Source organism: Dromaius novaehollandiae, chromosome W, assembly GCF_036370855.1.
Source record: "Dromaius novaehollandiae isolate bDroNov1 chromosome W, bDroNov1.hap1, whole genome shotgun sequence".
Lineage (NCBI taxonomy): Eukaryota > Metazoa > Chordata > Aves > Casuariiformes > Dromaiidae > Dromaius > Dromaius novaehollandiae.
Genome location: NC_088130.1, coordinates 38,239,995 through 38,264,908, shown reverse-complemented (window position 1 = coordinate 38,264,908; position 24,914 = coordinate 38,239,995). Strand labels below are relative to the sequence as shown.

The 24,914-nt window shown below is 39.5% G+C and overlaps 1 long non-coding RNA gene across 3 annotated transcripts in view; it reads left to right on the top strand.

Moving 5' to 3' along the window:
* Window positions 1-24,914, top strand: part of LOC112992072 (uncharacterized) — a 73,069-nt gene that overhangs the window by 37,316 nt on the left and 10,839 nt on the right. The window contains exons 9-13 of one of the 3 annotated variants that reach the window (XR_010385527.1): window positions 369-442; window positions 3,399-3,597; window positions 5,913-5,985; window positions 19,330-19,396; window positions 20,267-20,309. This is a non-coding gene — a long non-coding RNA (uncharacterized LOC112992072). The remainder of the gene's footprint in view (window positions 1-368; window positions 443-3,398; window positions 3,598-5,912; window positions 5,986-19,329; window positions 19,397-20,266; window positions 20,310-24,914) is intronic. The other 2 variants (XR_010385528.1, XR_010385529.1) reach the window with 2 other exon arrangements.

Below are 24,914 nucleotides of genomic sequence, written 5' to 3'. Positions count from 1 at the left end.
ACCAAAAATCATAGTTTAAAAACATTCTGAGTGATTGCTGTTTCAGCTGTTCCAATCCACAAGCTGGTATTAAAACAGACTGGTAGTAAAAACCACTCACAGCCTTTTTCTACCTGAGAATATTAACTCTCACTTGGTAACTGCTACACAGAATTAATATGGACATTTCAAGTTGTATGCATTAGTATAGCATTTGTTTACAGAATCAGAGATTTGTATTTAGCTATGTTCAGCAATAAGCTAGGGAGTGATTTGACATCCTTACTTCCAAATTAATGTAAATCCACGGCATCTACTCTGAAGTTAGTGGGGTATCTCCAGCTTTATATCAGCATTGCTAAAAATAGAGTCCAATGGTCTATCTTTAGATATCCTGGAGTTCTTATATTTTGGAACCGTGTAACCATGCTAACTACCCTGTTGTCATCATGAAAAAGGCCAGGTATGTTTGAAAATATACAATTAATTTTAATATAGTTTGGAAAGCGTCTGTAAATGTAAATATGCCACAGCCTTCAAGAGTCTTCCTGCTGCTGTATCTAATTGCTAATGGAAGAAGGTTCCTTTGTCTTTGCAGAACTTTTACCACAAACCCTCTTTAAACCACAGAAATGATTTTTCAGACAACACAGAAGAGTATCTATAGCTCATTTTAACTAACGGGAGAAATATTGATTTTGGGGCAGTTGGAACTGCTTTGAGTTTGGTATCCTATGTTGTACAAAAGTACAATGAAAGTGGGATGCATCTTTGCGAACGTTAGCCCTGAAAAAGTCAGGCATCTAGTTTAAATTACTTATCTAGGCTATCCATAGAGCCAAGGGAGAGGGAGAGATAGGTCTCTCCAGAGGGCCGTTCATTATACCTGTCTGGAATATATATCTGAAGATAAGCACTCTTAAATGGCCTAGTGACCAGAGTAATATAGCAGGTGAAATTCCAACATTTAGATGGCTAAAGATGAATCCTCTCAGATGTGACAGGGGTTCAAGATCCAATGTCTGCTGATGTTAATAGCAATCTTTCCATTGACACTTAAGTTCTTAATTCACATGTTGCCATGTCATGTTGATAAATTGCTGCGCTACTACAACAGGGAAATTTCCTAGTGATACTAGCATCTCTTAAAAAAAGTTTATTCTTACATGGCTGTATCAAAAGACAGCAAGAGCATTCCTGTCCTAGTACTATGAAAACCAGGAGTAAATATAGATGTTAATAGCAAAGCTGCTCACAATCGTCTTCCTATTTAATAGTCTAAGCCTCCTTCATATCCTTCCACGGCAAGAAGAAAAAAGTAAGTGGTATTGGGGGAAGGGACTGCTCCTTTCACTGAGGATTCCACCGAGAGAAATGCATCAAAGTGTACCAGACAGAGTCAGTGATCATGGCAGCCAAGCTTCCCAGGCCTAGCAATTAAATATAAAAAGCCTGTCTTTATCCAAACAAGCTGCCTATATTTTGGAAATTTCCACCACACTTCCTTCTGAAGTAGTACTTTTCTTAAAACATCAGTGCTGGCACAGCAAGATGATCAGTAATAGTTATGCTGGGGTAACAGTAGCCATAAATTCATCCAGGGTGAAGAATTAGGGCATTCTATTTAGTCAACATAAGTGATCCATGTCACTATCAATTTGTTCATTCTTTTTAACATTTTTTAATCATCCAAATTTTCCATTCTCTGTTGGGATCAGCTGCTGTCAGTGAAAGTTTGATATAGATGACAGTGGTCATGGGTGGCACAACCAGCATTTGGTGTTACCCTAGTGTTACTTGAAATCTGAGAAGACTTTAGCCTGTAAGATGTTGGTGCCTTTCATTCGGGCGTTGGTCAGGCATTCCACGAATAGCACAGAAGCTCCAACGCTGCTCCTGGAAAGATGGGGGGCGGGGAGAGAAAGGGAAAAAGAAAAAAGAAAAGGTGACTGGAGCCCAGAGAAAACACAGTGAATGTTAGGATACTAGCAGTAATGGAAACCCCAATTTTTCCCAAATCAAGAACCAGATCTCCAAAACTGACATTGGCTTAAGAATAAAAAAAAAAAAAAATGAAACAAACAAAAAGAGAGAGAGAAACTGTATCACTTACTCATTAAAGCAATGTCAGTATTTCATTCAATACAGTCATCATTTTTTAATTTATTTTCTGGCTTTTCAGTTGTTAGGATTCATGTGTTCGAGCCTTTTTTCAATAGTTCTAAAGGACTAAAACTTTTAAAAATACTGGATCTAATTGCCTAAAAAGGAGGATATTATGGAAACCACCAAATATCCTGTGACTTGTGATAAAATTGCAAGTTCTGGCAATACTCATTAGGATGGGCTTATTATTATATTATCTCAATAAAAATAATTCAATAAATTGAGTATTTTGTTTTCTTTGATTAGTGTTGCATATGGTTGGAAGGAATGTTATTTTTTTCCCTCGTCATGGATCTCAGCCAAAATTGTTAGCAACTTCTTGTATCATTCAAGCATTGAAGAGAAGGAAAGATTAAGTGTAAAAATTTATCTTACCTTCTATAGATGAAATGAAGGAGACAGAAAATAAAAAGCTGCATTTTCTGTAGCAGAATGGTATTAAACTACACAGAGTGTGTGGTATCTCTTATGTAGTATCTATGTAGAAATTACAATTTCGCAATGTCTTATGTACATGCTTATCTTTATTTTTTTAATTAGTTCCACTAAAACCACATAAATATTAGTATGTTGAGGTATGTCCTGCAAAAACCAAGAGGTTCAAGACCTCAAACCAGACCGTCAAGAACATGAGGAAAGGCAGGATTTATAATCACAGCATACATGCAAAGTTTGAGGTAAAAACTGCTTTAGAAGACATAAGTAAGTTTAAAAATGCGGGGTTTTAAAAAATATTTTCAGACAGATATTTTTGTCCTTAGCTTCCTACATCTTGAAAATGGAAATGAAGTGGGAGGAAGGGACACAAAGGTGATTCAAATGTACACTCTTCGGAAATGCATGTTTAATTATTGCTTGTTCTGACAGTTGATGTCCCAACTTTACACTCTTCAGGGATTTCCCTACATAAAATGCATGCCTAGCTAGGACACCTCCAAGCTAATATGTGGCAAAAATACATGTTAAAAGAAGGCCTTATATTATTAACACTATAACAACCCTTCATAGTTCTTGCACATCTTATTCAATTACACAGATAGATTAACAGAGAATGAGAAGACATTACTTGTTTCAAAGCTAGCAAAGAGAAGCGCGACTGGATGTAAAGAGCTCTGCCTTGCTCGCAGTGGAGCATGATGTTGCAAATACCCTCTTGATAATGGCTGGTGTGTTTGTGGCCACACCACTGTGCAGTGGCTATAGGCCAGGCAAACACAATTCTGCTCTGATTGCTCTTGTCTGGTTATTCTTAGAAAAGAAGTCTAGCTGCTGCAGTGGCTCAGTTAATGCTCCAAGGGCAATGCCTCTGGATCTTCTGCATTGGGCTCTACTCTTTGTTAAACAGCTCAGCTCACGTACATCCACCTTCTTCCTTCCCCTTCCACTCTCCGTTTGTCTGTGCTCAGAGGTACCCACTACTGGAAAATCAAACCTTTAAAGTATGGACAAGAAGTAAGTATGGGCACACACAAAAATAAAACTGACCACCAAAGACACAGTCCATATTCCATAATGTCCTGCTTTTTGGGGGAGGACCAATGTGTTAGTCTTAACAGTACTTCCAAGAAGTCTGAAAAGGAGAAAAGTTAGTTAGTTAATGTCTTTCCTCACCTTACAGTCATACCTCGGGCAGTTCAGGGAAGCTGTGCGTATGCATCCAAGCAGATGAACCCCTGAACAGTCTCACTTTTGCCTTCATGCTTTTCTTGATGAAGCTAACTGGGTAGACCCAGAACCTCCCAACCAAGGAGGTTTCTGGAGGAGACTGCCAGAAGAAATAGTGCCTACATGGTGCTTGTTTGCTTGTTTGTTTGGCTACAGTCGTAACCATAACCTGGCCTGCTAGCCTCTGACTAGGGAATTCACTTCCCCTGGGTAATATCCTCAATCCAAGGATGGAAGGAAGGGAAAAGTGAAGGATAGCAGTTGTGGCAGCTCTGGGCCAGGGGCCAAATGCTCCCAATAACTCCTGAGTGAGCGAGGCATGAGCTACCTCCTTCCGTCTCAGCGCTGGCACTGGTGCACATGTAGGAATGAAGCTGGGTCTGTGTCACAGGAGTTCAAACCTAAATCTTGGAACTGAAAAAACTTGTTGGCCTCCTGGAGTGGCTAAAAGCAGCAAGCACCAAATATATCAAAGAATTTCAAAGACAGTTCAGGCTTCCAGCCGTTACTGTATTCATTTTAATAATTTTATGGCATGTTCATATAGTATTGCTATATAGAAATGCAGCATTTCTAGTTGGTTTTTACAGTTAGGTCTCCAAAGCTAAATACGCTACTAGTTTTCTAGACCCATATCACAACTGCAACTAGCTACTGTGAAAAACAACACCTTCTTTTCCTCTTTTTCAGTGGTTTGGGATATAAAAAAATAACAAAAAACACACTGCTAGTAACTGTGACCTACAACTGGAGCTGATGCCAGAAACTGAAACCATGATTTCTTTAAGTTATGAAATGCTTCACATCATAGTCTAATACCACAGCAGTGACACTACTGTGTCTTTTCTGAACAAGTTTAAAAAAAAAAGAAAAAAAAAAGAGAAAACCAATGCTTTGAGCATCAAATTACTAAATAATAGAAATGGTATTTTCTGACTTAGATGTTTAAGAAAGGCTCATGAAAGAGATGAATATTAAGCCAAACATTTGTTTGGCTTTGCTGCAGCCGGCTGCAGGAATGTAAACTTTTTTTTCAATGACTTCAGCTCCTAATTTAAAAGCTAGGATTTTTAGCAGAGAGCAAGAGACTATATTTGGCCAAAAAATTCTGCTGGCTTTACTTAGTTACCCGGCACATTCAAAACAATACTCCTTTATCAAAAAACAATAGTCTGTTTTATTCACAGCATATGGAGAAGTTGGACCATCCACCAAATTCCACTTTCTTCTCTTGCAATATGTCTGTTACTGGCTAATGAGCTGTGACAGCGCCTGTGCTTCTTTTTCAGCAAATTAAGTTTATGCCTCACAGGAATTGTGGTCCGGTCATGGCACTGCTCCTAGGTATGGGTGGGGTTTGTTTCTACAACCAATTCTTGGTTAGCCACATGGGTACGTGCTGTCGCACCACACAACAAAATCTTCTCTATAATAACTAGTTTAAGTAGCCATTTAACCCACAAAAGTGGATCCCATTTAATTTACTTTGTGTTTACAGCGCTCTCTTTCAAACTGTATTGTTGGCACAGAGGAGTATTTATACAACTTTTATTTTAAACTATTTATTTAGAGTTGAGACTTCAGTAACACTCGCTGTCAGATTTATAGTGCATGTTTAAAACCAAGGTTCTAAAAATGTAATATTTCAAAGAGAAGGAAGCAGACAATGAATTTATACACTTGGGATTCTATTCTCTCTCTAAATGTGCAGAGCTTCTATTAACATTAATGGGAGTTACGCATGCTGTTGATGAGGGAATCAACACCATGAAGTAGAGTGTATACATCTGTGTTTATATGATGGTGGTTGATCAAAAACTGTTGAGATCATGCGCTATCTTCAAAGTTAACATAAACACAACAACTTGATGAGGGATGGTACATTTTAAATTTTTGGATCACTGTGCTCCTTTGGCAGAGGCAAATCAGAGAGAGAGAATAATCCATTGCCCACCAGTAGGCTCACAAATCTGGTGTTTGCCTCAAAGGGAAACAAAAGTGCACACAAAAACAAAAAAAAAAGAAAATGGCTCTTATTCAGACACTGAATACAGGGCTAATAAAAAAATGACTTTCACAAAATCTTTATTTCTCAAAACCAGCAGGAGAAAACCATCCTCCAGTTCCCAGTAGGAGCTTTCAAACAGAAAGAACTTTCATGCTTTTTGTAATGGGGTAAGTATTCTTTGGGTGGATAAATAAAAAAAAGTCTTCATAAAAATAGATATTACGAGCTGAACATTTGCTTTCAGTGTCCCAGTTCTCCATGGCTAGCAGAAGAATGAATGGCAATATGTGTATATGCCACAGAGAACACTTTATATTTAAAGGAACAAAAGTTATGTTTAATAAAGACAAAGCTTGGCCTAAAAGAATTTTAGTTTCTCTTTGTCATCTATGTGACTTCTTACAGCTTTTCCCTCCTCAAAGCCCTGTCTCAAAGCTTAGTGTAGAAAGCCACATCTCAGCACTCCCTACAATAAATAAACAGTGTGGAGGAATAATGAAGGAAAAATTATTATTGAGGATGTTCAGGCTTCTTGCAAGTTACAATAAGACCCATAAAATCACTTAGCAAATGCATACCTCTCCCTTTCTCTTGATATTCCAAAACTTAGACCTTCAATTTTCACAACATCCCTGTGAAAGAATTTTGTTGATATTCCTTTTTTCTCAGATGGCAAAATAGGGACATACAGAGGTGAAAGGACAAAACGATTCTTTATTAAAGAATTTAGTGAAGAAATCAACAATAGAATTCAGCACTCCTGACTCTCAGTAACATCCTCTAACTGCACTCTTAATGGTATTTATTATAAGTAGTTCTACAAAACTCAGTCAGATTATTCACTGTGTGAGAAAATGTAAGTAAATTTGGAAGGAGCCATGTCAGCCACCCTGAGGTCTCACCGTAATCTCCATATTCAAACTACCATCATGAATTACTTCTCTTTATATAAAGCAATAGAAACTGGACCAAAAAAACCCCCAACTCTACTCAAACCTATTCTTTCAAAGAGCCCAAGATTTTAGGGTTGTGAGTAGATATGGGAAGTGAACTTGAATAATGCAGCATATGATCTTTATGTAAAGACCTATGATCTTTAACACCATAAGCTATAGACTGGGATTATCACACAAACAGCAACAGTATTTCTGAACCAGGCAAAATGCTGCGCACCATGTGGATACTATTTTGTCCATGCTGCTCTCAGGCAGACAGCGTTCCCGGCTGGAAGGGCAGGCAGGACGTTGAAATAGCGGCCGCAGAGCACTCTGCTCAGGTCTGCTGCACACCGCCTGTGTCCACATGTGCATGGGGCCAGGTGTGCATGTGTGTGCACACGCATCCAGTGCTGACTTCCCTTACTCACCCCAATAACTGGATGTCTTTCTGGGTAGGCGCAGGGGAGAACAGGTGAATTTTACTCATACATAGTGTAACTACACAGCTACAAATGGCAGTATAGCACTACTGTTGAAAAGTTAGTGAAGGGACAATATAATAAAATAATTAATAGCAAGATTATAATACTTTTATAGACTAATCACTAGTCTACTGTAAGATTATAATAGTGATGATAACATAGTAAATTGATAACAATTCTATGTAGGACTTTTCGTTAGTAGTTTTCTAGATCTGTACAAAGAAGCTAAGTAATATTGTATTAGCCACATAATCAGATGCCTTTCAGGAGTTACTTACAGGAGGTTCCTATCTCAGAGCTAGTGTTTATCTCACCTGGATGTTAAGAAGGTTAGTTAATTTTTGTTTCCATTGAACTTTCAAAATAGAAAGCCTTTGCAGAAGTGCAAAAGCTTACTGCTTTTATTTTATTATCATTTATTATGAGCTCTCCTCTCTGTGAAACCAGCAAAGGTAAAATTACTGCCACATGTATTGCAAAGATACAGAGATACAAAGAGTGTCATTTGGATGACAGGATTTTTCAAATTACCTTTGACTGTTTAACTATCAAAAGCGGTTGCATTTCTGTTTGCTTCCTTCTATCACATGCAGGCCGTTTCTGTGACTCTGCGCTAGCTATTTAGGAAACATCTGTAGAATAGAATTTGATTGTCAAAGCTGTAAGTAGAGTTTCAAGTGGTTGTAGACAAGTGCAGGTGGTCAACACCAAAAAAGTGTCATTATCAAGCATTTACCTTATTTATAAGTGGTACAAGAAAACCATTATAGCAACGAATACTCCAGCCCTTACTGCCACAAAGTGGGGCTAGGCCTGTCTGGGCTGCTGGCAGGAGCAGGGGGTGCGAAGGGGAGGGCACAACTGAACAGATTTTCAGGAAATGAATTGTACACTGGCAGGCAATTCATTACGAGTAGTGTGAAGAGGGGTGTTTTTTTTAATAGAAGTGATTCAAACGAAGGTGTTAGTATAAACTGACTTGTAATAACACTACAGAAATTTCTGTATGTGTGTATTGATGTTATTTTCAGTTATTTTGAACTCACTCTTCTTCATGTGGTATAAACTGTATATGTAAAATACAGTTGTGACTGTAATCATTTCATATTCCTTATAATGATTTCACTGGTGGTTATACAGAGCTTAAAGCTGGGCTCTCCTACAGAAATGGGCCAATGTTGGCTCCCTCTCAAAAATAGTAGGAAGCTGAATTTGCCATTTTTGCTTGCATTGCCCTATGTGATATAGTACACAATTTAGGACGCTGAAATCTAAAAATAGACCTGGGTTGTTTCCAAGAGAGTCAAAAAGTAGTACCCCTGTTAAAATGCCTTTCTAGAATATGAAGTAAAGGTAAACATTCAAGTAGAGCTTTTTGTACCCGTAAATATTTTCTAGTAGAGTCTGAGAGATTTAGTTCTCACGATGACAAAAACAAAGAAATGAAACAGTACAATTCTTGTTTCCAACATTATTTTGGGGAATTTTGTAACCAAGATTTTTTATAAATTCAGGGTTTACTTAAAAGCCAATAAAACACATTTTAAATGATACAGTACTGCAATAACAACTAAATAATTTCCGCGTACAGTTTCAATTGTTAAATTATTTTATGTCAAAAGCTAGGAAATGAAATACTTCTAAATATAGTGCATTGGAATTTTCTTATCAGTTAATTTTTTCCAAAGCTCTACACTTAAGAGCACCATAGTAACAGCTCTGCAAGCTGATTCTTCATTACAGTTATCCACTGAGAGCTTCACTGAAGACATTTCCTCTGGGATCAGAGAGACTAAAAATCAATTCTGATAATATTAGAACAAATTTAAAGAGCAAAAGCCCTAGAAAGTATGTGATGAATAAATAGGGAGATCTTTATTCCCTGTGTAATCTTTTTCACTTCTTTTTCTTTTTTATTGTGCCGTAAACAAATACTTCGGGGTTGGAAATACTAGCACCTTTTTACTCTTTCAAAAGATTTTTTAAAACTCAGGCTGAAATCATTTGCTCAGAGGGTAACTATTATACACAAATATTTAAATTACTGAGCATGGCAAGTATTTCCAACATTTACAGTCACAGAATGTGAAAAGGTCACATAATGAGGATAGTAAAGTCTTTACTAATCATTTATAATTTGAATAAATCCATCTGATTTACATTTTCTTTGTAACCTCAAATATGTATTGTTGAGGTTTCATAAAGTGAAGTAGAATTGTATTATTTACCTTCCAGAAAAAATGACTGAAGGTTATGAAAATAAATAAAGCACATTAAACAGAAGTATTAGATAATCATCCTGCATGCCAGAAACCTCTAAATAAAAGTTGTCTTAAAATCTTTAAGGATAAAAGTTTATTTTTGGTACCATGGCCCTGAAGATCAGCTGACGTTTATACGGCGCACAGGATTTATGCTGTGGCTTAGGGTGTCAGCCATAACTCCAGCCGGATGGTTTGTAAAGGGAAGATTCCATTTTGTACTGTTTATAAAATGTTATTCTGCAGATACACGCTCCAAGACTAACAAAGTCTATCCAAGTGGAGGCAAGCGCTTCAGTTTAACTTACTGCATTCATTAAACTAGGCTTAGATTGTCCTAATTATATGTTATCAACAATTAAGAAATGTATCACATGCCACAGACTGGCTAAAACATTCGGTGTGCTTGGACGAACGCCAGCAGAGGTGTCAAGTTCCATACTACCTTGTCATCAGCTGTAGCTCTCATTTTGCAGTACAAGCAGCAGCTGTGCTAGACAAAATAATCTAAATTCTCACATGTACTTTTCCTTTAGGAAACAGCTCACACTGAATAGCATTTCTGGTAGCGAGCACCGCTACACCTGAGCGTGGCTGTGCTGAAAAAATATTTTATGAAAATGCAACATTAACTCACAAGCTTTCGCGACTTTAAGATGCAGTCTTTCATACTGCCAGAGTCATGATATTTAGTCCAGACTGATTACTAGCAAAGACAAGTTGCACATGGGTGCTTAGTAAGGATTTCACACATCTTAGACTGCGTATTTCTCAGAGGCTGCTATTTTAGAAATATAGCACACAAAGTGTCCTAGCACAAGAAACGTCCCATCAAGAACATACAAATTAACAGGCAGTGCTAACACTCCTAATGGCAGATGTGAAGAAACCGAAGGAAATGATCGTCACTTATCTTGCTCAGAATTTTTCTTTGCTTCACTATTTAATGCTGTTCTGGCTGAGAGGAGAACTAGATACAGTCTCTCTGAAGAACCCTGTTTTAACGAGAGCTTGATGTTGGAGTAACCAGAGGCACAGAAGCTGAGTATGGAAAAAGCTCTGCTAAGAAGGGGGCACAGCAACCTGACCTGTATGATATGAGCAATACAGGACTTCCCAGTTGTGGACAATGAGCCCAGTGAAATCCAGGTGCATTTGTTACTAAAAGTACTACTGGCTTCAAAGGAAGAACCACTGAGTCCTCTGTATTTGTGTGTAAAATCCACGTCCCTCCCTGGCCTCAGGCTGTGGTTTGGCGGTATAGCTTGAGAGTTCCTAGGGCTAGATGCAAAACATCATACAGCCCAAGCCAGTTCCCATTTGTCCAAAAATTTCTGACAGCTTAGCTTTGCAAGCTTAAGTATCATTTGCCATAGCACTCTAATTTTATGCCAAATCAGGCATTATCTTTGCTGAAGCTTACCTAAATCTGGCATAAAAGAATAAGCCTGCATAAACATCATAGGACGCTATAAAATAAATTCAACAGAAGTGAGATCATATGCCTGCACTGAATCCTGAGCAAATTTGTCCTTTGGTGTGATCCAGTATTGCACGGATCCATCACTGATGGCCATGGACTCAGGACCTCAGAGATCCACATGCCCCACAGGAGAGCGGCAGCACTCTGTACCTTCTCCTGGAGAAGCAGGGCTCAGCTGCTGGGGATATCTTTATTTAGATGTTCTTCTGGATTTCTGTTTTTCAAAAATTAGCCAACTCTTTGTTCTGTGAAGAGTTAAGATTTACATGTGCATTATGATTCAGAGTTTTGTTTTTCAAGAGACATATGGAGCTCTACCTGTGTGTGTACTTCTGTATACAATTTAGACATAACTACTAAGGCCACAGTGAGATCTGGAACTTTAATTGCATTTTTGTGATTATTATGGTGTCTACGTTCAAGAGAGCTGTATGCATTTCAGACCTTCTGCTATGTAAAGTTGCCAGGCTCTGGCTCCTTGTAAAGGCAATGGTCCTTACCAAGCCAGGTGTTTTTAGCCTAAATGATTTCCAGAGTAGCTGAAAAAACATCAGCACAGGCCAGGGTAGTGAAGCACAAGGTAGAGAAGTCTTGGGGACAAGAAAGTGCTGGAATCTCTGAGGCTGGCTATGTTACTAAAGAAAATACTCGTGGTACTGTGCCTAACTATGCCCTATGCCATAGCTGCTCATATAAAATACCATACTAATTCAAATAAGCTCTGTGACATAGTTATTTTTGTAGTAGAATAACAACGTGTTATGATGAAGCCCTTGTACATAGTCACTACAGACTGAGGGAAGTTCAGCTTATCTATTGTAAATTGTCATTCTAAATACTGCGATGTCTAAATTCAGGGATGCTGTGTGCACTTCAGACCACCTACTCTGTACGGGTGTTTAGCTTCCTGCAAAATCAATGGTCCTTGCTCTAATGAATCTAAGGTCAAGTGAAAGACACAAAATGAGTAAGTAGAAGATGATTATAAAATCAGATTGAAGTGCATTTTGTCTAATTTGCTTTTTTATGAATTCAAGAATAATGTTGAAATGATTATTCCTTTAAGCATTGTACAAAATGGTGGCTCTTGTGGAGAGATTTGAGTAAAAGTGAGCATGTGTAGTATGTGTGTCCAAGGAGGACAGCAGAGGCAGAATGGAGAGGCAGAAAGACACTTTTGAGAGGTAAGAAGAAATGGTGAAGGGAGTGAGAAAAGGCAGATTGCTTGGTCTCAGGGACAGGTATTTTGAAAAATGAGAAGACCTTTAAAATGACTGTAAAGGGTTTCAAATGAGTGTATACAACATTCAGAATTTAGGAAAAGATCTGAAAAAGAAGTTATATATGGCATGGAAAATTTTATTTTGACTTTATTTCATGTTGGTTAGAGCAGTGAGAGAGTAAGATATGAATTCTGTACCTTATCGTAACGTAGTCTCTGTATAACCTCCTATAAAAAAGAACTATTAGTATGTAGTATTTCTGTACTGCACTTTGAGACATAAGCTATATCCATATGAGATACTGCCATAATTTAGCAAAAATCCCAAGCTATAACAACTCCAAATGGAAGATGTAACAATATCAACAGGTCAAGACCAGAATGGCCTCCAAAAGACACAACAGTGATACTTTCCAGTTATTAGGTATTATTTTGCAGGATAGTATTTGGCAATCCCTCTCATCTGGCAATCTCAAAGCACTCAAAATATTTTAGTAATGAATGAATGAGGATTTAGAACTTTACTGTCATAAAACACAGTAATTACTGTCAAATAAACACATTGCACGTGAGGAAAATGAAATAAGAGAGGGATGCAGAATTGCCCAAAGTTACAGTTCATTGCTCTTAATTCCCTTTTTAGTCCCCTATACGATATTGTAGGACCTCACATGAGCTCAGAGAGATGCTTAAGTAATGTTCTTTTGAGACAAATCTTCAGTAAATACAATGAAGTACTCTGTGCAATTTTACAGAATTGTACATCAGGAATTAGTAAGTTCTGGGCAGCATAAAACTCACCGGGGGCAGTATGATGTCAGCACTTTCACCACAAAATCATCATTGTTAAGCAGACAGAGAAAATGTCTGAATCAGTCAAAGGGAGTGGCAACCACACAAGCACTCTTCACTTTCTTTCTGGAAAAAAGGAAAATTTCCACTCATTTTCTAGGTTAGAAACATGAATAACATTAATGCCAATGAAAATAGGAATTGGCCAATTTGCCAACTCATCCCACAGCTTTAAAATGTCTGGAAAGGAAAAGCCAACATTGACTATCTTCATGCTGCAAGCCTACAGAACATAAAATTCAGCGCAGCTTCATTGTTATATGAAAGCTCGGCAATAGGCACTTACGGCCCCGTATCACTGCTAACCTGTAAGAAAAAGCTTTTGGAGCAGATGGTCCTGGGCAGAGGTACACCAGTGCAAGCTGAACAGCCTTTGAGTGAGGGGGGCAGGTTTCACATGGGGCTGAAGCACCTCTAATCAAATGCTAGCTCTTATTATCTATATTCAGCAGAACTCTTCTTAAGCTGAACACTGCTGACTGGAGTGTCTCAATACCGTGTAATTGTTTTTAGGTTTTGGGGTCCTTTTTACCATTATGAGGTGGTTACATTCACATCTACATGCAGGTGCTCAGCTACTCTGAAATCGGTTGTGAGGTATATTCCCAGACCCTGAAACACTGGAAGAACTGTCATGTGCTGTCTCTTGGTGATCACTGTGTGTTTTGCAAAAGAAAAGCTCACTAATTACGCACAAAGATACACCACCACATACAGTTGTACAAGGTAAACCAAGCAATGGTCAAAGAGGCAGGAGACTTCTCAGAGCTGCGCAGTAAGTCAGTACGACTGCACAGCATATGTCTCATCACTCAGAACAAGACTGATATAAATGGCTAGGGGGTAAAATCTATCAAATGCATTCTAAATAAAGGTGTTGAGCTGTAATAATATTAAGCGTCACATGTGAAAAGAAAGCTCTGTAAACACGTATGTCCAGAAGACATACATGAAGCTTGTCACGAGCTGCAAGGGAACCTTGAGACCCTGTCTTATTATTTTTCATAGGGTTCCCCCACAAACTGAGTTACGCCGTGTCACAGTGATTAGCTTACTGTCCCCATTTAGCTCTTCAGTGAGGTGTGAATATTTTAGTGCTGATGCATAGTCAGTTTTCACTGGCATTTCATCTACTGGGAGAAATGAGTCTTTGGGCATTTCTGAGGACTGCTGTGAACAAGATAGGCATGTTTCCTCATAGTTTTGTCATGAGGTATAATGGGGTTCCTCTTTCATGCAGTGCCAACCCAATTTGGGGGAATCTTGGAATACATATTCAGAAGTATGTTATGTTCTTGTTTGTTAGGACTTGCTTTGCGACTTTAGCACCAGCACAGAAATGTGAGCTTGAACAGAGGCTCTGTAATGGCTGTGGAGAAGCAGTTAACTAATTTAGGGAAGCAAAATGCTTTTATGATTTTACTTTTCACATATTCTGAAAGAGAATGGGATGGGTTCATCTCTCACACTACTTTTACATTGTTATAATGTGACTAATATGAGTAAAGTGAACCCCAGAGGGGAATACCAGATGTAATTGTCGTTAGCAGATATCGTTAGTATGACAGTAGGCCAAACACAACCCACAAACCTTCTGATGGTTACAAAGCCCTGATGTTCCTGAATGCCGACATTAGGCATCCTGAGAAAGAATTTTACAAATCTCCCACATTGTGACCAGGCTTCGGGTATAACACCTTGTCTTTGCTAAAGATTTAGTTTGTACCACACGTGCTACTCTTTTACCTTTTGCCCTTTCAGGAAGAATTACTAGTGCTATTGCATGACAGTTGGCCTCTCAATCTTGTATTAAAGGTAACTATATCTTAATCTAGATTGATTTCCCTCTTTAGTTATGGGGAAAAAAAAAAGAAAGAGTCAACTTGCATTCTTTAAATAAGGCAAAATGCTCCTAGAGTTCTGCCTCATCTGTTCTCCTTTTGGAGATCTCCTAGTCTCTGCCCTTCTCGCAGGGAAGATCCCAGTTCATGAAGCCCCATGCTTTGAGACCAGCACAGCTCAATGATGTTCGTTACAGGACCTGAGCATAAAGTCTTGCTTTCATCTCAGGCCATGCATACACAAAGGGGTTAAACTACCATCGGTGATACTGTCTTGGTTTTAAGAATCTGTGATGGAATAACATGATCCCTAAAGCAGTGTAGCTGTGCCCCTAACAGAGTCAGGCCTTCATTTATCATACCCCAAAATACCTAGCTTCCAATATACTGCCAGCTTGCCAGCATGCAGCTGCTACAGTGCACTTGAAGGTTTATGAGCTGAGCCTTCCTTCTCTGCTCAGACGCGGAGAACCTGCGCCTAGCTCGTTCCCAGTGGGCTAGCCGGGACAAGGAAGATAATAGTCCTTTGTCTGGCAGTTAGACCTGCTCAGCCTTACTGGCTTTCAGTCACAGCCCAGGTGACTGCTGAAAAATGTGCCGAAACTGACTGCCCTCCTCCCCTGGAGCCCTCGGCCCTCCTCAGCCCGCTTGCTCCCCGCCTCCGGGCGTTAACGCTGCCTTTGGCCCACGCGACCAGGCCGGGGCACTGACGGCGGAGCAGGGCGGCTCCAAGCATATCACTCACGTCACATGAAGCATTCGCGTACTGAGGAGGTTTAAACAAGGGTATTACGAGCCACTGAGTTCATATAGTAAATCCACCGTAACAGACCAGCATGTATCACTAGATACCTTTGCACTGATCAGGGTTGCCTTCTGAATGGAAAAGGATACATGTTGCATGGGCTGCAAACATGTATTAATCAAAACTCTTGCAGCTCCTGCAGTCCTTACTTAATACAATTAGAGTGACTTTGGTGCTGCATGTGTCTGCTGACTCCTAGCAGATGATATAACTATGTTTTCCCTTAGGATTCCACAGAAACACGTGTTCCGTAACGTAATATTGTGCTGTACCCTTACTGAGTCTGTAATTTGCTATTGTGAGGAAAAAAAAATCTTGCTGTGATATAATTTAATACAATTTACAAACTGGAATTAAAAGAGAAGATGTACTACGCCAGTGAAAATGAGGGATCAGTCCTGCTCTGGGAAATGAATGGGCTTATCCATTCTCACCTTGTGTGGATAATCTCATAGACCTCCCCCTTAAAATTACAGGGATTACAGGATTACTGGGGTGTATCCAAAGCTTCTGAGCCAATGAAGGCTAGTCTTAGCAGTAGCAGAAATCTTTAACCATTGCTTAGATCATAGAAATAGAATCAGTTCGCAGTGCTCAGATATCTGTCCACATGCGCACAGCAACTGCATACCTCCTATTTTTTCCCCCCACCTAAAGCAACCATAGTGCAAGCAGTTCCCAGTCCTTGATTCCTGATATGCCAACATATGTTGGCAGAGCTTTAATTTACATGAATTTAAATTTCTCCTAGGAGTAAATTTCCCTGGCCTGAGATAGGAACAGACTGTTCTCTTACTTCCCTCCTTTACATCTGAATACACCCTTCCTGTATCCTCCTAAGTTAGCTCCGACATGCGTATCACACCTATGGCCATGAGATGTATTCAAATCTCAGAGCTGCCATTTGTCCAAATGCCCATGCAATTATAGTGTCGTGTTTGACTTTAAACTTCAGAGTGGCAATGATGAAAACCCAAGAGTAACAAAGACATTCAGGTGGATATTTGTCTTTGAGACCTCAGAAAACCCACCAGCACGGTAGAGTTTTGCATTTCCGGATCTGTAAAATTGTGCCGTTCTCTATGTGCACTTAAAAGAAGCAACAGGCAACATATATATCTATATACAATAACTACATATATACTGTTTGAGAGATGGTACCTCATACTGCTCCTGGTCAAACTTCACCTCCAGCTGATCCTCTCCTTACCCTAAGAGCAGCTCTTCCACTGCGCAAAGGAGACTATGCAAAGGTTAAGTGCCAGCTTTTATTTAAGAACATCCTGCTCTTCTCAGCTGTCTGTGTCCTGTCATGGTCAATCTTCTTTGGCCTTTCATCCCTTTAAAGTGGATAAAAGAAGTACTTCATCATAATGTAGCAATTTCTTTGTGGCAATTTGCTTGCAAAAGCAGTTTGAGAGTATTTAGATGTGCTTTTACTTCTAAATATTCTACCTACAGGTGGTGCATCAAGTGCCTATAGTTCCAGATACTTTGGCATCATTCTATTCAGAATCCCTCAGTAATACAATAATAATATAATTCAATAGGTAACTGAAAAAATATAGCTGGATTAGAGCACTGTCCTAGATAGAGACCACCTCTGTGCACAGTGGCAGTGTTGTATGGCATGATCCAAAGCTAAAGTTCACATCCATGTTTTGCAGTGATAGGAAAAGAGGGGAAATAAGATATGCACAATATTTCTTGCTGTTGGAAAATTTACAGCCACCTCAAATGAAGGGTTTAGTTCTGCCAATGGAGTTATTTTCTGATACATGTAGATTAAGTGGGATCATGGATTCACAAATTTTGGTAGTCAAAATAAAGGCATAAGCAAAAGCCTTGTGCCAGTTTCAAAGGGCTTGTGGCCAGTCAAAGATCACTGAACATTTAAAGGGCGAAAGAGGAGGGCCGAGAGGAAGGAGTAAGAGATTGTTTTGAAAACTTCCACAGCACTCCAAGCACTGACACACAGAGTCCACAACCCACCAACGTTTGGCTTAGCTTGTATGAAATTTATTTGGTGTAATACCTCCCGCTTCCTCTTTCACTTTGAGGACATAAAGGAAGGTGCAGGCAAGAGAAAACCTTATCAGATAAAATCTTGCAGAGGAATCAGAGCTCAGAGAGGAGCTGTGCTCTGTGGGCCATTTGGCCTAAATTTGACACGGCTGACAGCTGAACCTGCCAACCTCTGTGCACTTAAAGCTCAGATTGGATACAGCCCATGTTTGTATAGGAACAGTGTGCAAATTATTGGGGGGATTTTTTTTTAGTTATAGAGGTAAATGAATTTCTGCAGCATTTTGTTAAAGCTAGCAGCTATGCAAAGAGATGCATGGTTAGGTCCTGACAAGCAACCATCAACCATGCAACTTTGTAACCCCAATGTTTTTGCCCCCAAATGGGAAATCCATTTTTCTTGCCTTTTTGTGAGGGTCTGGATAATGGCATTATTTGCAAAGTTATTAAAAAGCAAGCACTACATTATCAATCTCATGGTCCATCTTGGGTCCAGACCTTGATTTCCTGATTCAAATTGATTATTGAGAATAGTTTCATTCATTTCAGTGGAACTAAACATATCAGATTCTGGCCCATAATGATTCCATCCTTTCTCTGTCAATCAGCCTTGGGAGACCTTGCAGACTTTATGATTTTACCAAACACTTTCAGCATCTCTGGATATACTGTGAAAAACTGTGCAGTCTTTTTTTTTTTTTTTTTTTTTTTTTTTTAAACAGCGTTCTTTTTTCCCCAAGAGAAATTGGCTGTATTGCAATACAATTTTTTTTCCCCTAAGTAAATAGATATAGTTTGTATCTTCTGGCAGGAATAAGAAAGCAAAAATAAAACAAGCCCTCACAATTCTTGGCTAGATGAATCTTCCAGGGTTTGATCCCCTGGCAAAGCTCTGTGGTTTGGCTTTCTCTCTTCTCTTAGGATTGTGTGTATGCCTCATTTTCTTTGATTTCATAGCACTATTTATGTTTATCTGCTAGCTTTTGTCTTATTTGCCAGTTCCTTTTCCTTTTCAAGATAATTCATTGACTTGACTACTAAATATTTTCATTTCTATACAGTCCAGTCATTTCCTCAATTTGCCATCTTCAGAACAAGGGTCTAGTTTATAACCCACCTCTTTTCCTTTGTCCCTCTTTCCTTACTCTTTCCGCAGTTCCCTTTTTTCCCTTTCACTCTGTCATTCCTTGCTTCTAACTCTGCTCTTTAGAAAGCTTTTATCCTCCAAGTGAAGCTCTCTTTTTGGTTTTCTTTCTTTCTCTCTCTCTTTTTTTCTTTCCTCCTGGCTTTTTTACATTTTGGCTGTTATTAAAAATGCTCTTCTTGGTACAATTATTGCTATTTACTTTTATGTCTCAGGCATTAGCTTGCCATCAGTGACTGACACTCACAACTTGGTCAAAATTTGGAATTTCTGTTTCATAAAAAATTCCAACATAACATTTCATTTCATCAGGTAACCATGTTGAAATGAATATTATTCAAGTGCTTTCTCATCTTATGGCTTTAGAGAACACTTCCTGAACTGTTAATGAAACTGGAAATGACAACGATATTGCCCATTCTATTTTCTTCAGCAAAATGAAATGTATTTTTTTTCAGCTAAAGGTTTTTGTCATTGAAAAAGGAATTTTGGACCAAACCAGGGAATTTTCTTCCTTGTCAGAAGGTAAGTAAGTTATGACAGACTGTTTGTTGCTAAGTTGAAGACCTCTGTGGCAATAGTCCTCCTGGGCTCACTACTGTTTCCTCTGAATTCAACTATTGACCCCTCATTGATGAAATGAGAGCACTGTCGGGCCCACCGTGAAGGACCTGGGAAACAGCTTTCAGTATAGGGGACTCTTAAGCCTCTTATGAACGACAAGAGTTTATAGTTGCAAGAATCTGTGTTGCTGGCCTATGAATCAAGGCTGCTTTGCGAACTTCTGAAGCTGCCTGATTTCTAGCCCTGCTGATTATACAGCAGGGATGAGAGAGATAGCCAGGAATGCTAATCTTATCAGCTTCCCAACTTAAGTTGTCCCTGCTCATCGTTACTTAGCTCCTAGGGAAAAATCTCATTTAGTAACAACTGGGTCTATTCATGGAAGTAAAGTTATTTACCACTGAGTTGCTTTTGCAGAATTGAACCCTGGATTTTCATGACTAATTCATTTTATTCTCTCCAGAGTGCTTTACAAATGTTATTCGGTTTGGTAGGCATTTTTTCTGGAAGATACTTCATCAAAAATACTGATTTTAATAGAGTCTAATGGAAATGGTTAAACATATATTTATTTTAATTACTGAAAATTAAAAGGAACATCTTAACTTAAAGTCTAATTTGGTGTTCTGCCAATTCAAGCAAAGATGAATGAGGTGTATTAAAAATGAACATGGTTCTTATTTTTATTGGTTATATGGCCACCTTTCTCACTACATACATCAGTTAGCAAAGTCTGCTTTCAGCAGTGGAAATTTCATTATCACTTCTAATTCTGGTTTTGTAGCACATTAAAGTTTCCAACAGTTAATGACTCTGGTTTCTTTCTTTCAGGTTTAGCTTTCATGAAAGAGCATGGAAGAGGAAAGAAATGACAGTAAGATTGAATTATGAACCCTTAGAAACTGAGAACAAGAACTGATTGTATTGCGAAAGCTAAAATCACTGCTCTTGATTAACACTGGGCAATAGCAGTCATCGGTGATCACATGCATGAGATTGCTGAAGCAGATGTAGTGTGCATATTGCTCATGCAGGTTAGAGGAGACAAAGGGAAAACATTTACTTCAGTTTTCAATTTAATTTTTTAAGAGTACCATAAATACCACTTTAAAAGTCTGCTGGTTGCTTGAAAACTAATTCCAGGAGTTCCTCATCTTAACTGAAAATATTTGCAAGCCTTAGACAGAGATCATCATATTCCAGACTTCTTTACCAATATTAAACTTCGTTTCAGTTTTGCGTGACTCATGCACTTGTATCCCCTAGACTGGGTCTCAGGTCCTTCCTGTCTGCAGCACTGTCATGGTGACCGTAAGCTGTTCACGCCATTGCGACTGTATGTCTAGTGGTTACCAAAATCACAGCACTTTTACATTCCCTTTTTACCTATTCACCACTGCCTCACCTGAGTGACCTAACATCTTTCTGTGGGTCTCGCTGTTACAGGATGACTGTAATCGTATCTTACAGAGGTGTTACAACTCGTAATTACTTTGTTTGTAGACTGCTTTGAGGTTCTCTGACAAAAGTGATTTCAGCATGCAAAATACCACAGCAAAATAAACTAATCTAGATCGTAGAGGTCAATCTTGTCTTTCTACGTTAACCTAACAGCCTGTGCTTTTCCTCTTTCTTTCACCATTTGCCAAAACAGATACAGTTTGTTTTTTCTTTGATCCTATGGAGCTGACAGTGACAGACTACTTTTAGTTTGTCATCCTGAACCTTCCCACTTTCCTGGTGATGTGACCCATGACATTAGAAAGATCTGTAATCATAGACAGCTGCCTCTCTGAATAATGTCTAGATACCACAGGGTAGGTGGGACAAGACCACACAGAAGTCACTGTCCTCCCAGCACAACCACTGGGTCTGGAGGCTTGGTGGTGAGAAGTAACTGTGTGAGATGAAAGGACACTTTCCAAGACACTAGTGAGGGACATTTTCACAAGACAGTTCAGTACTCTATTAAAGATATATTTTTCTCAGTTTTCAGAAGAAAAGGGGTTTCAGACCATTTTGAATGTACAAATAAGAGACCCTATCCAATGGTGGAGTCCCTGTGTAACATGAACGGTGTTTTTGCAATACTTTCTCATCAGTCTGTGCTACAAGGAATAGTAAGATTTTTGTGTTCAGTCTTCAAAAACTGGAAAACTGCTGAAAATCGGTCTGGTCAATTTAAAATTCTAATGAAGTACAGGATTCAGTACTGTCAGGATTCAGTGATTTGTAGATTTGCATTATGCACACATTCCCCATCAGAAGTACCAAGCACATAATCAGGACTAAGGGTAACAGAAGAGGCTCAACAACTCAAGCACAGTCACCCTTGTTATTCTTCTCATCCCAAAGCACTCGGCACACATCACAGCAGCATAAAAACAAATTATATCTCATAGAGCAATATGAAAAGCAACCTCAAAACAAATGACCAGCCAAAGATTAGAACTTCTGGAGTACCGAGCATTCAGGCACAGAGGCATAGGCTAATTCAGGTTGGAAGGGATGTCTGGGGTCTCTAATCCAACCTCCTGCTAACAGCAGGGTCAGTGCTCAGATCAGACCAGGCTGCTCAGGGCTTTGTCCAGCCACATCTTTGAAAACTCCAAGCATGGAGACACACAGCCTCTCTGGGCAACGCGTCCCACTGCTTGAGTGTCCTCATGGGGAAAAAGTTTCTTCTCATATGCCGTCCAAACCTCTCTTGTTTCAACTTATGCCCATTGTCTCTTGTCCTCCCGCCACACATCACTGTGAAGAGCCCAGCTCTGTCTTCTCCATAACCTCCCTGTGGGCACTGGGGGCTGCCGTGAGCCCCCACCACAGCCACCCCTTCCCCAGCTGGGCAAGCCCCGGCCCTGCAGCCTCTCCACACAGGGCAAGTGCTCCAGCCCCCAACCAGCTTGGTGGCCCTCCTCCGAACTTGCTCCAGTTTATCAATGTCTTTCCAGTACTGGGGGGCCCAAAACTGGATGCAGTATCTAAATGAGGTCTAATGAAAGCTGATTTGAGGGGGACGGCCCCTTCTCCAATCTGCTGGCTGTGCTTCTGCTGATACAGCCGGGGATGCTGTTGGCCTTCGCTGGCCCCAGGCACCCTGTGGGCTCACACTCAGCTCGCTGTCTGCCAGGACCCCCAGGGCCTTTCCCACAGAGCTGCTCCCCAGCTCCCAGTTCCAGCCCCCCACAGGGGGATCCTTCTGCCCAGGGCAATACTTTGCATTTGTCTCTGCTGACTTTCATATGGTTCCTGCTGGCCTGGTCCTCCAGCCTGTCTAGGTTTGTCTGCCCTTGAGCATATGGACTTGTTCCTCCTCCATACCCTTCCTTTGGTGTCATCTGCAAACTTGATGAGAGTGTATGCCAGCACTTCCTCTGGGCCACTGATAAAGACGTTAAACAGTACAGGTCCCATAAATACTGAGCATGATTAATAAAACCAGATCATCAATCTAACAGGGTATGATTTGTGGCACTGGCAACAACCAGGTCAAGGAAAAGGGGAACTCTGCCTAATATTGGGTCAAAGAGTCACTGTTGATACTAGGCTGTACTGTCAATACAGCACATCATTTACTTTAAACAACAAAAACAGACTTTAAGACAAGGGAGACATTAGCAGACTGGAGATCTCATGGAGAAAATCATAATGATCTATATGAGACATCAAGTTATTCTGTACTAAAGAGAGTCCATTGGGATTCATTATCTAAACCAATGAATCCTTAACTTTCACAGCTCTTGAATTCTGTTGACTTCAATAAGATCCTGATCACAGCCTAACAGATCTGGTTAAAAGCAAAAGGATTGAATTGTGTGGTCTTTGGCAATGTCATGTAAGAAATAGTAACTGATTAATGCCATCATATTTCTTAAAGAGTTCTGCAAACTTCTTTACCAAGAGTCCAATCAGAAAGACATGAGTTTTTAAAACCTAATCATCTAACCTATTGTACCGGCTCCTTTTACAAAATGTAGCATTCTACTACCATGTCTCCCAGGGCATAGAATAACCACAAAAGGACAATTGTTATTTTGTCACAGGGACTAATTTCAGGGATGGATTTCTCCAGGAATGTTGGCAGGCATTTACAGCACAAAACTCCTGCTTTGGAGCTCACTGACATGGCTCATTTTGAAGGCCTTGAGGGCAAGACACAAGGAACAGTATTTACTTTAACTTTGGGTTGATTGTGTTTTTACTAGTTTTGCTTTGGTAAACTCAATTCCAATAACTAAGTTATTTACATAGTGTTGGCAGCCACAGTGGTCAATTTATGCAGCTCTTGGGTTGTCTGAGCAAGGATAATTTTCTGTTGATCTTGTTTGAATTTTGTAAATCAGCTAAGGGCTGGAGGTGCTATATAAATCACAAGATAGTGTCAGCATGTCTGGTCTAATGCTTTACTAATGCAAAGTAACATACTCTGTTATCCAATACTTTTACATGCACAGTAACTACTCATAAAAATCCTGCAATGTACAGGAAATTGTTTGGATTTAGGAACCCTCTGCAATGGAAAACCAGCTAGTATGCAACAAGAACTTGTCTTTCTCCTGAAGAAATATCTCCTCATTATTCAATGCACAAAGTAGCCTAGACTTTAACCAAAGTGGAATAGGCATACATGAATAACACTTTCTGGTCGAATCTGCTCAAAACTGGATATTGTTACACCTATTTAAGAAAAACATTCTGGAAACTTTCCTGTAAAACGCACTAAGGTCACTCATAAAGCAAGGTATTAGTACATGCCCACAGGAATAGCACAGTCTGGTGTCATCCTAACAACTGTATAGCACAAATTTAATTCTTCCTTCTATGTTACATTCTCTGGTTTCCTGAGTTTGCTTTGTGCAACAGAAACTAAAATTGTTGTACCCAGATAAGTCCAATGTGCAGAAAGATATATATCCAATTTAATGCCCAATTATAAAGCCTGTTTTAAGTACAACAAATGCATGTTCTTGAGATTGTAGAATTAATAGTGTAGAAATAAGTTCTCACTCTGTTTCGAGGTTGTATGTTCTCTCCAAATTTGATCATTGGGCCAAGTTCAAGTATCCCTTAACTCTGACCTACAAATGCATGAAGCTCTCTCCAGAGCAACGGGATATTTCAGGATGCCTGAGAAATGACATGTTTCAGGCCATTACAGCTCCTCTTGGGCCATACATGACAACCCCGTATCAAGGATCAGGAATCTTTCTCTTTCCTCCGACTAAACCAGAGAGTAAAATCTTAGGTGTGTTGTGCTCTGTAGAGATTACTCATTTTGTATAAAACCTAAGCATGTGGGCAAGCTTGGATGTATTTCTATGCACATGCCAAATACAGGAAATGCAGAAGGAGGCCCAGGCTGCCTAGAAGCACTGACCTCACTGCTCACGTTTCTGTGCAGACGATTTGTGCAGGTGCAATAAATCCACTCCTGGGAGGACTGCATTCACTCCGCAGGTAGAGCAGAAGTTGTCTG